Source organism: Eurypyga helias, unplaced genomic scaffold (genome assembly GCF_000690775.1).
Source record: "Eurypyga helias isolate BGI_N326 unplaced genomic scaffold, ASM69077v1 scaffold17293, whole genome shotgun sequence".
Taxonomy (NCBI): domain Eukaryota; kingdom Metazoa; phylum Chordata; class Aves; order Eurypygiformes; family Eurypygidae; genus Eurypyga; species Eurypyga helias.
In genome coordinates this window covers 17,194-28,399 of record NW_010240740.1, presented here as the reverse complement: position 1 = coordinate 28,399, position 11,206 = coordinate 17,194, and positions in this window count along the sequence as shown.

The window sequence follows — 11,206 nt, the reverse complement described above, 5'->3', positions numbered from 1 at the left end:
CTGGCTTTCTGCCGGTCCAGCGCCATCCAGCCGCGGCTTGAGCGCTGGTGGAGAGGGCGCAGAGCAACGGTCACTGACAACATTACTGGGGTGAGTTAAAGTGAAGAAGACCGTGGCCAGCAGGTCGAGGGAAGTTATCCTCCCCCTCTACTCTGCGCTGGTGAGGCCTCCCCTGGAGTGCTGTGTCCAGTTCTGGGCTCCTCAGCTCAAGAAGGACAAGGAAAGGGTCCAGCACGGGGCCACTGAGATGATGAAGGGCCTGGAGCACCTTCTGTATGAGGAAAGGCTGAGAGCTGGGTCTGTTCAGCTGGAGAAGAGGGGGCTGAGGGGGGATCTTATCAGTGCTTATCAATATCTAAAGGGTGGGTGTCAGGAGGATGGGGCCAGGCTCTTCTCAGTGGTGTCCAGTGACAGGATGAGGGGCAGGGCCATAAACTGGGAAACAGAAGGTTCAGCCTGAAGATGAGGGAGCACTGTGAGGGTGACAGAGCACGGAACAGGCTGCCCAGAGAGATGGTGGAGTCTCCTTCCCTGGAGACTTTCCAAAGCTGCCTGGACTTGTTCCTGTGTGATCTACTCTAGGGGATCCTGCTCTGGCAGAGGGGTTGGACTGGATGATCCCTAGGGGTCCCTTCCAACCCTGAGCACTCTGTGAATCTGTGTAAACATGGCGAAAATGCACTTGCTTAACATCAGTCCTAAAGAGTGATAGGAATAGATCAGAGGAGCAACTGGATGAAATGTTAGAAAAGGAAGCATTCCATACGCAGGTCCGGCTGCAGCCCTAAGACTGTAGCACGCTGGACAGCCATAAAACTCAGTTACCTAGAAGGCACAAAAGGCTCTGACGAACCACCGGCATCCATCACCTGGTGTATCCTTTGCTTTGCCCCCCTGATCTCTCCAGGTGCTCACAGACCAAGCTGTTTCAATCCACTTCCCCACACCACAAACAGAAGCGGATACAGACAATCACCACAAGCACACCCTGACACGAATCTGCAGCAGCGACTGTAAGGTACTACGTTAATTTGCACTGACACGAAGCAGGGCAGGGGGAGGTGGGAATCGGTGTCACGATGCATGGCAGCACGTCCTTCCAGTGTGGGAGGTCCAGCTGTAGGACCGGGGCTTGCATCAGCTCAGCACACACGTTCTTCTGGGCACGTTTTATCAGCACCTCATGTAAGCGCAAGCACACTTTTTTGCACTGCTACTGCAACATCATGTGGTGGGTATTTCATATCTAACTGGGCTACAGCCAGGAGATCTCATCTTTACAACTCTAAAGTAATTAACAAAGAAATACAGCTCCATCAAGGCCCTTTTGATTCACCTCCATGAGTATCGGCCATGTACCTGATCTCAGTGAGTGCTTATTTGTTTAGAAACCTAAAACCCACCTCAAACACTACAATGGAAAAAAATGCATGGTAAAAAAATCACAAGTAATAAGTCACGCTTTCCCAATTTAGAGGTTTTTGAGTCCTATCTGATTTGTCTGAGTTGGTATCTAGTTGGCTTTCAAACCAGAGCCCCAGACTTCTGAGAAGGGAGTTTCTTCAGACAGTTTTGATTCCAAGACAGGGAAAATAATCACATTAAAAGTGTTGTGGCTCCAGCGAGATGTTAGCATCGCATCCCTTCTACCCCTCCTTGGCAGACGTCCAGATGGAAGTCCCAGTGCTGTCTTTCAAAAGGAGCAGTCGCTCATGCCCAGTGTTTATCTGCTCAGTGAAATGGGTTAGGGTGTCAAACCGCTGCTACACGAGCCACGGCTGAACGTGTCGCCTGCTTCGTTGTCGTGCATGTGTCCAGGCGTTCGAAAAGTGCTGCGACAGAATTCGCTTTTATCTTCACTACTTCTAGATTTCAACTTCTTTTATTTCCAGACTGACAAAATGAGCAAGACAGTCACTCTGGAGACTGTTCAGCAATACATGGGGCCAGAGCCTCCAGGCTATCTGCCATCTCTGAGCAATGCCTCTTGCACGAGTCTGCGACAGCAGAAAAATGACTCAACTCGCAGACTCTGGGGACTTTGGGGTTGAAGAAACCCACAAACCATGCATGCAAAAAACCGTGATCGCTCTTTGCACCTTTTAAACGTATCACAGAACAAAATCTGAAAGGCCAGGAGACTCTCGCTAACTGAAGAGCGTGCAAGACAAGGGAAGTACCAGCGCTCCCGTGCCCAGCTTGAAGACAAGACTGCAGGCCCAGCTCAAGAGACATGACATTTTAAGATCAAAGACATTTTGAACTCTCTTAGACACAGATGCCATGAAAATACGAGGCACGACTGGAAGATCTCCAAATACTGTCTGAAACAAAGATGTTGCTCACTGGAGTAATTTCAAGGCATCTGATATCTTTGTCGTGTTATCCTGCCAAAACATAAAAGCCACATAAAATTGCAAGGGGGTAAGGGACATCTTCAACCTGCTCTAGGGTAGGTAGCCAGGAATGATGCCCCATAGGAATCACACCTAAGACATCTTTCAACAGGCAGCAGTGAAAAGCAGGACGTGAGAAAGCGAAGGGCGGTATCAAGACAATGTGCTGAGATGATTTTGGGTTATCAGGTTCAAGGTTTGGGATTATTTCACTTTATACACAGAGAGGCTTATGAGTTAACATCAAACACACAAAATAAGGGGAGGGAGCGATCGATTGGTGGTTTTGGATCTTGCCTTGGAGAGAGCAACATAGGTGAGTGCAAGGTGACCGAGAGAGATGCGTGTTCAACTTCATGGCCAGCGCCCAACCCAGCGCCAACAAACGCAGAGGAACAGCGTGTCGTGCTGCCAGCGCAGCTGCATCGCTGCCGCTCCTCAGCCGTGCTACCCACAGCCCCAGCGAAGGCTGCTGCAGGGACCCTCCTCACTGCCTAGAGACAAACTGAGTCCATGAAAACACGTGAGGGGAAAATAAAAAAAAACACATCAGAAGAGAGGAGCAGCCGTTTCCCTGCTGTTAGTGCCTTGGGTGGGCAATGAATCCAGTGGCGCACGCCAGAATGAAATGAAGGCAAACTAGTAAGGAATAAGGAGCGTACAATAGAGCACTACAACCGAGACATTCAAGAGACGGAGCAAGGTATAAAGCTCACAGGTTACAGCGGAGCACAGTACGACAGTCTGCAAGCTTCTCCAGTACAGAAGTGACTCAAACTTTGACATTTTGACTTTGAAATTCCTGTTCAAATATGAGTTTCTCTACAGCTACAAAAGCAATGAAAAAACCCCCACAGCCACGTCTCAAACCCAGTGTGCAGCCGAGAATCTTCCCCCCCGGCCCCATGTTTGTACAGCACCTAGTGCAGTGAAATCCCGGTCTGTCACTCAGGCTTTCAGGTACTACCATAATGCAAACAGTAATAAAAAACCACCCCTTGAAATAGCAATCCTGAGGAAACGTTCCCCTCGGTACGGCAGATACCCCTGTAATCATCTCTGCCGTAAATTGAAAATGTTGCCATCGCACCAAGAAGCACTGGAAACATTTAGTGCTCCTGTTATCAACCTGGGTTTAGTTTCATTAGTAGTCCAGACATGCGGTAATGAAGACCCCATTCAATTCTCTGTCTCTGTTAGTGGTACACTTCATGGGCTCACGGAAAGCACACATAAAACCGTTATCTCTGACAGGGAGGGACACGCGTGTGCATGTCCCAGATTTGGAAACTGCGTTGCAGCAAGCGCAGCCTTCACGTCACTCAACTGCATGGCTTAGAATTTTACATTTTAATTTTTTTGATGTCTGGGGAGATTAAAATGAGAACTGGCAGCATGTGCAAGGGATACTGCACTTTGAATGTGTTATCTATAGTGATTCAGGCTTCCCGGAGCTCCAGCTGAAGCAGGTTTTTCACGATGGAAGAAACCACATTACATTGCTCCCTAGGAAGTGAAACAAAACAATAAAGGACGGTTAATCTCTTCTCTAATTCTGCTCTGTGGGACAACTACTTCAGTAAGCAGCGCCTGGCTGTATCTACCTGGGAGGGGGTCATTTTACTTCGGCTTCCTCTTCGGCTTCCCTCTGTCCCTGGGAGCGCTCTGTCTCCCCGCTGCATCTTTCAATGGCTTTATCAGAGCTTGCACCAACTCAAGCGTGAAAAGTAGCTCTGGGCCCAGCGGGGAGAGGTGGGGGAGTGTGTGTCTGTGTGTGCTGCGGGGAGGGGGGGAGAGGGGAAGACGAGGGAGGAAATGTTATTCTGTCCTTTGTCTTTTCAACAATTTCTTTTTAATGCAACTTGCAGAGCAGCATATAATTAGGGGTCTTGCGGAGCAGGCTTAAACTCAGGAGTAACCCTTCTAACGACCTCAGCAACGGATAATCAGGTACGCGGCTGTGGGGCGCAGCACGCCTCCCCACCCGCCGCGCATCTCGGCCTCGTAATTAGAAGCCTCCACACTCCGCTGCATAAAGGCAGATTGCAAGGACAGCGTGAAGCCCTTGTTTGAAGCTGGGGGCACAAAGATTGCAGTGCCTGTGATGGATGGAGACAAAAGACTCCAACGCTGGAACGCTTCCAGCAGCCTCCGAATACTTGCAGCATTTCTGATGGACATATTCAGGATTTCTTACAGTGGCGAGGTTTGCTCTCCCGCATCCCCCTCAGAATTCCTCCGCAGCTCCCTAAGGCGGCGAGGGAGATGGATGTGCCGCTCTACGGGCACACATCTCCAGAGATGCTTCCACAGATTTCTCATGAGAAAAACCCTTCCCTCTATCTATTTTTGTTAGTTCTCGCTCCCAACTGGGAGGTACACTTAAAAAGACACTGTGCTGAGGACACGGGGCTCAAACCGTGCTCCCCCTCCTCCCCGAAATTCCCAACCCAGAATGCTGTTTTAGCTGACGGTGTTCACGATTTCAAACTGTGGTAGCAAGTACAATGTTCAGGCTGTAGCTGATGTTAGCGGCATTCCCCCTAAGCCTTATGCACGAATAAAAACCAATCCCCTTCTGAAGGCACATAAACCCCCCCTCCTTGCTGATCACAACTTGGTTTTCTCCATTTATGTAGCTTTAAGCACAGGAGTAAACGACAGTGACACTGAAGTGTATCCCAGCTGCAGGAGGGAGAGAGGAGGGATGGAGGACAGAATCTTTAGGTGAGAGAAAAACGAGTGAGGACAGGGTGTGTGTCATGTAGCCTCTAATAAAACAAACGCTGACTTCTATTTTACCCCAATTCCACCACCTTATTTTCATTTTTCGGGCTGCTGCCATGGTTTGTTTGTGGGTTCCCCTGCACCTGACCCTTCCCGCACGACACCGCGGCTTCTCGGCACCTTAGCACGGCAGCAGCAAACGGGAAAAGCTCAGGCGCCTCGAGCACAGCCCAGCAACGCACTGAAAAAAGGCAGCAAAACCAAAAGGCCTTGAATTATACAACGAAGGAAGAAAAACCAGTAGTGCCACTCAGAAGCTGTCAACTGCCAGACAGACAAGCTCCCTTGGAAAGGGCCTAGGAGGCAGGTTCAGGGAAGAGCAACATCCATAAGGCAACTCAGTGCCAGTGTTTTTTTCCTCGGTTTATAACAAGTTAACAGGGGCTGGAACAGAACAAAACATGGAAGATTTTCATAGGAGAAATCGTGACACCCTGCCAAGGATGGCTGCCCTGAACTTAAGTTGTCTGAGAACTCACATTTGTAGGCACGTAAAGCCTAGAAGATCATTAACAAGCTAATGTGAACCACCAGCAAAAGGAGCATAACCTGGACTTGCTAATGTGTTTTGTTCTGAACAATGAAAGGGCAAAAGCACCCAGACACTGAGCCGCTGCAGCTAAAAACACCACCAAAGATGCTGTGAGTCGTACTGTCTTCTACCCTACCCTTTCCTTAACACTACAACCGCTGGGCTACATGAAAGTGGTTTACATCCTACCTCCCAGTCTTTCTTGCGTTCCCCTCGCTGCTCAAAAAGCACAGTAATTTCCTAAGTGCTACAACAGCCTCTAGAAATACAGACTGATGTGCTCTGTACAACTCAGCTTAAAATTTCTGCTGTGAGTCGTACTGTCTTCTACCCTACCCTTTCCTTAACACTACAACCGCTGGGCTACATGAAAGTGGTTTACATCCTACCTCCCAGTCTTTCTTGCGTTCCCCTCGCTGCTCAAAAAGCACAGTAATTTCCTAAGTGCTACAACAGCCTCTAGAAATACAGACTGATGTGCTCTGTACAACTCAGCTTAAAATTTCCTTTCCCGCTGGGCTCCATGCCCAGTCCACTCGTCTTCAGAACTCAGTAGATGCACGCCTGGTTTAACCCTAGCCAGCTATGAAGCACCACACAGCCGCTCACTTAAAGGAAGGAAAGCAACCTTAGTGTTGGATCCAACGAAGGCATTATCTTCAGACTTATGGCGACTTCCAGTTCACCAGGGTTTGAGGAGACACAGTATGGGTAGTCCTGATTTAGTAGACCATGCCAACTCTGTAGTCTTGGTTTTCCTCTGTCTAGGTGCATTCAGGGAAAAACCTGTTTATGCCTTCTCTCTGATATGCTTTTAGAAGCTTCAGATCTACTTTTATGCTGGTTGTAGCACATATTTCAGCAAAAAGGAGCTAGTTTTCATCACAGAGCAGATCTGCTCTACTTTTTCTGCAGCAGGACGTAGTCACCTGAACAAAATGTCTTCACCAGATCCTTTGGAGGAACTGATGATGGGGATCAGAAGGGGAACCAGAAGGATGGAAAAAAACCTGTAGAGAGCTTTTGAATGTTTAAAAGCTGATCCAGATCTGTGACATCCAGAAACAACATAAAATAAACCCACCTTCACTTCTTTCAACTTCCCATTCAACACACTTGCTGCAAGTAGTTTCCACAAGCTACGAGTTTGTAATCTGGAGTTTACTTTAGAAAGCACCTCTGCCAGCACCTTTCCTCCAGCCCAACTGACTTCCTACAGCCCTCAACCCAAGAGGACGTGCACGGAATCCCATTAAAGCGGTGGGAGAGCACAGCCCATTTCAGCACCACCACAAGAAAGGCTCCTGCCCACTGCAGGAGAGAGGGACTGCGCCTCTCCTAAGTCCCAGCTTGCCACCCCCCAGCCTCTCGGAAAAGCAGGTCTCCCGACGCATCCTCCCGCGCTGCCAGCAGTGAAGCCATGCGGACAGAAGCTGGCACGGGCTCCTTGCAAACCACATTGGGTTTGAGCAACCTGGTCTAGTGGAAGGTGTCCCTGCCCATGGCAGGGGGGTTGGAACTAGATGATCTTTAAGGTCCCTTCCAACCCAAACCATTCTATGATTCTATGATTGGGTGGATCGGTATGAGACCGGACAAGGAGGATAAGAAAAAGGGAGCAAGAGATTCCAGAGGGCTCTTCTGCCTCTGAAGTCGTGTTACTGTTGACTCCTTTATTGTAATTAACTCCTTGACATCCTCCTTCTTGTGACAAGTGGGGGAGGACAGACTGAACTTGGTGATTAATTTATCAGTGAATTACCTCCTTCCCTTTCAAACCTCGCCCCCACTGATGATCTTTATGGCTCAGCTCTACCTTATGAGAGGGTTTACAGGCAGATGCAGGTTTGACAGTTGGCATTTCATCACTGAGCAATTCAGTTTGGGGCATCCCATGCTCCTTTCCCACACCTGGTGGTAATACCATTTGCAAGCTTAAGCCCACCCCACGAGCTCTGTATGAGGAAAAGAAATCCTCTCCTCCCCAACCTCTCATTCAAATGACAGTAATTAGGAAATCTCATCACTCTAGACCTGGAGAGGGAGGGGACGTTCATGGTAATTGGAGACATTACATGAAGCCACACTGTGCCTATAGAAAAAAGAAAAACCACACACAGAAGAAACCAGTCCCCTTCCCCCCAGCCTGGTTGGCATTTCCTGCATAAATTGCCTTTTTTTCCAGGCACATCGGTGTGCTTTTTAATACCGAAGACTACTGGAAGGACTCCTGCAGCCCGATTAAGTGTAATGCAGTGTAAGAAAAACAGGAAGGAGGGGGGAAACCCTCAGAAAAGCAATCGAAGTGAAAAACCTATCAACGGCACGGTGGCTCCATCGGAGCCAGGAGTCCTGTTCTGAACACGCTCCGACTTCCCAGTCATTTGCTCTGCCGGACACTCTGGGGACCCCAGCACAGCAAACTACAATTTCTAGTAAATATATCCCAGGGACACAATTAGTTTTTCAGCTGGGGGCATGATAAATTGGTCATGTATAATTCAAGGCCAGAGCGGGCTGGAGTATAAACTGCTCCGTGGCAGCTTCCAACTCCCTGACAGAAGAATGCAAATGGGCTGCCTGGCGCAGGGGCCGACGGACCCTGCTAATGCTGCTGGCTTCATCTCACCGCCTGCGTGCTCCCCTGTCCACCTACGTGCACACCAACGACCATTTCAGCCCCTCCTGTGCATCTCCAGCATTTTTCATTTCACAGCAATGTATCCATCACTGTCTGATGGCCTTTGGGGACTGAACACACATTGTTATCACAACAAATACCACCCTCTGCTCACTCTACTCTGTTTTTTCCGTACGCAGACACAAGAGAATGGTTTTGGCTTCGAAAGAGGCTGAGGGACTGTGTGGTCTATTGTCAGCATTAGGTGGCCTGAGGCAAGTAATTTCAAATCTCCCTCCGTGTTTTCATGTTCACAATGGAGATAATTCCAACCATGCAACGGCAAGGTTAGCAAGATGCAGTCAGTTTGGGGCCTGATCAAGGTCTGAGAGGTGGCTGAGGATATGCAGCCTAGCGAAAGCAATAGCCTCAAGTTGTCTCAGCTTATGTGGGGTATTTAAATAAATGCAACTACCCATTCAGAGTGACCATGTAGGAGAACAAGAGAACTCGACACTTTGCAGAAGCTAGCTGAGTGATGAATGAAATGAAACCTCCAAGGAAACTTTGGGAGTCCTTGAAAATGATGTCCTCAAGTTTTTCAGTGCATGCCGTACAGCCTCCCAGCCAGGGAGGGATACAGAGTGTACATGCTGGAAAAATGTGCTAGAAAAGTCATTACAAGTAGTTTCACTGCAAGCGAAATTAGTGTTTGAGGTCTCAGACACAGCCATGCAACTGAAGGCCGACAGCTCCATTTCTTCAGCCGCAGCTTTGCTATCTTATAAAATTCTGAAACCACTTCTCTGGATGTGTTGCCATTTTTCTGCTCTTCAGGAATAGAATATGCATTTTAAGTCCAGTCTGTGGGAAATTTTTTCAATACACAGGACTGAGACAGAGTGGTGATACTAATAAAGGAAAATTCTATTTCATTTTGGCAGTGTATCTGCAGATACAGCAGCCCTTAATTTCATGGTCAGTTCCACATACCCAAATAGGTGACTTTGGTTTCTGCTTAGTAATTAGTGAAAATACTCCTTGTTTGTTTGTTATAATAGAAACACTATTTTTTTCCCCCCTGAACATGACTGTCTTGTGTGAAGCTGGGTTTTCCTAGAATGAGACCAAACAAAACCCAAGCAGACATTCATGGGTTACACATCTAGGGAGCAGAGATGTTAAAGTTGACGAGGGTGTTCAGTTAAGTGACACAATTCTGCCAATCCTCACAGTAACGCTGGCTATCACCAAGTTCAGGAAACAAACCAAACTGTTTAACACAGTAACACTTTGATTAATTTAAACAATTTCTCAAGTTGCACCTTCCTGTCCTAGGCAGTGCTAACACCTCTCAAACCCCTGTAACCATGGCCCTCTTCCACTCTCTCGCCATCAACACCGATGACGACAAACAATGCATGAAAATATTTTGATACTACATTTACATACATTAAATGCCTGAACTGCTGGTGCAATCTTCTTAACATAAAATGTGAACACCCCTCTACTGCAACTATACATTGCATTCTTCAGTTTTACGTCTTCTGGGATATTATAGCCCATGGCGAAGAGAAGGGAAGTGTCCCTCAAACTCCCTCTCTCAACCCCCTGAAATCCAGTCTCTTCCAACAATTCTTCCTCCTCTTTTCGCTTCTGGTCTGTCCTCAGACTCATCTACATGGGGTTAACTCAGTGGTTTAAGATATGGTGTAAACTCAGGTAAAATGCTTTACTGTCTTTTTAAAAAATATGATGATTTTTTTTCCCCAATTTAGGCTTAAACAAGTATTTCTCAACCAAAGGTTCAGGCCCCTTTTGGCAAGACCACCGCAGAGGAAATCTCAATGCTCCATTCACTGCCCTGAGAGGGCAAAAGCGCTCTGTCATCTTCTCTGAATGGATGCTGAGCTCCCCGTGTCCCTCTGCGGTACCACACAATGTGCCATCCCCTGATGCCCTTTACGGAGAGGGTAAGAAATCAAACGTAGATAAACATTTCATTCCTTAACCAAGCGGGTGTGCGCCCGTGTGCACACACGCAAATAATTACCTGCAGAACTGTTATAAAGTAAGTAATGCCAGGCCAAATTTCCCTTTGGTCTACATTAACCAAATTACTGCTTCAAAACCGAACCACGTATTTAACTAAATTTGTACAGTTTCACGTCATTCAGCAAGTCTGTCTTGTGAGGACACCTTCCCTTCACCCCAGCAAGTGATCCTGCCATGACAAAACATCGAGCACAGTGTTTGCGGGGCTGTCTTACAGGCACGCGGGTGACGGTGTTCCTGATGCCCAGACATTTGTAGGACTGAATTTGAATCCTGCATCTTGATCCCAGGAGGTTTTTTTGGTCACAAAGAATATGAGGTTCTGCAAGCTCTGATGTTTGTCAATGGACTGTGAAGGAGCTGGTGGGTGCGACAGCAACAATTTCAGCGACTTCAGGCGATGCCAAGCTAAATTCTGGGCTGGAGCGTAAGCCACTACAGAGCACGAGCTGGCGGAGAACTGAAGGACCAAATCCCCACGCTCTTGGCAAGAACTGCATTTCCTCCAAGCCACCACATCCCTTCCTCTCCCAATTAAACAAAAAAATATACAAACCTTTCAAAATTTAAGTAGGGTTTCAAAGGTCAGCTCTGTTCACATCAGCCCACAGGGATTACATTAAAAAAACCCCACCAAGAACAAAATTTTTTTGCTTAGTGAAAGCAGCAGGGACAAAATAGCACTAATGAGGATTATTATTTTTATGCACGACAGTAGGCTTTTTATCTTTGCACATGAATGTCTTCTCCATTAAAATACAATTCCCTGACACACATGCTGCACTAATTGTTGTCCCAGCTATAAGGGCTAAAACC